Source organism: Trichechus manatus, unplaced genomic scaffold, assembly GCF_000243295.1.
Source record: "Trichechus manatus latirostris isolate Lorelei unplaced genomic scaffold, TriManLat1.0 scaffold00009, whole genome shotgun sequence".
Taxonomy (NCBI): Eukaryota; Metazoa; Chordata; class Mammalia; order Sirenia; family Trichechidae; genus Trichechus; species Trichechus manatus.
Genome location: NW_004443945.1, coordinates 15,513,735 through 15,514,819, shown reverse-complemented (window position 1 = coordinate 15,514,819; position 1,085 = coordinate 15,513,735).

Here is a 1,085-nt window from a genome sequence, read left to right as displayed (position 1 = left end):
ATATCAGACCACAGGCTGAATATAGGACACAGGATTGTACTAGCCAGATAACAGCCTAGGAAATGAACTCTTAAGGACTATGCAAAACCAAAAGAATTACAAACGGGAACCAGAAATGTTAATCTGTAAATGACAACAGCATCAGAAAAATAAAAGAGGGAACAAACGGTGTAGGTATAGAACCTTCTAAAGGAGAGGAAGTCAACTGATACCAAGTTATAATAGACAGGTTCAAAGTTAGGAAGTTAAGGGTGAATTTCAAGGTAACCGCAAAGAAAGTTAACAAACCTACTCATCAAAATAAAGAAGAAAAACATAAAGCCTCAGTAAAAACAAAACCTACAAAAACAAAAGAAATGAAAAGAATCCACAAACAAAAGGAACTTAGCACAGGAGAGTAAGAGGAACAAAGAAAACATCAGCACCACAAAAAAAGGCACTATAAAATGCAATCCCACTCCTAGGAATATATCCTAGAGAAATAAGAGCCATCACACTAATAGACGTATGCACACCCATATTCACTGAAGCACCGTTCACAATAGTAAAAAGATGGAAACAACCTAGATGTCCAACAACAGATGAATGGATAAACAAACTATGGTACATATACACAACGGAGTATTATACAAAGATAAAGAACAGTGATGCATCTGTGAAGCATCTCATAACATGGATGAAACTGGAGGACATTATGCTGAGTGAAATAAGTCAATCACAAAATGACAAATATTTCATGACACCTCTACTGTATAACTCATGTAAAAGTTTACACACAAAAAGAAACAATCTTTGTTGGTTACGAGGGATGGGAGGGGGAACTAAATAGATAAGTGGTAACTTTGGTGAAGGGTAAGACAGTACACATTACTGCGGAAGCCAGCACAACTTGTACAAGAAAAGGTCATGGAAGCTCCATAGACACATCCAAACTCCCTGAGGGACTGAACTGCTGGGTGGAGGGCTGTGGGGACCATGGTCTCGGGGAACATCTAGCTCAATTGGGATAACACAGTTTATAAAGACAATGTTCTACATTCTACCTTGGTGAGTAGCGTCTGGGCTCTTAAAAGCCTGTGAGCAGG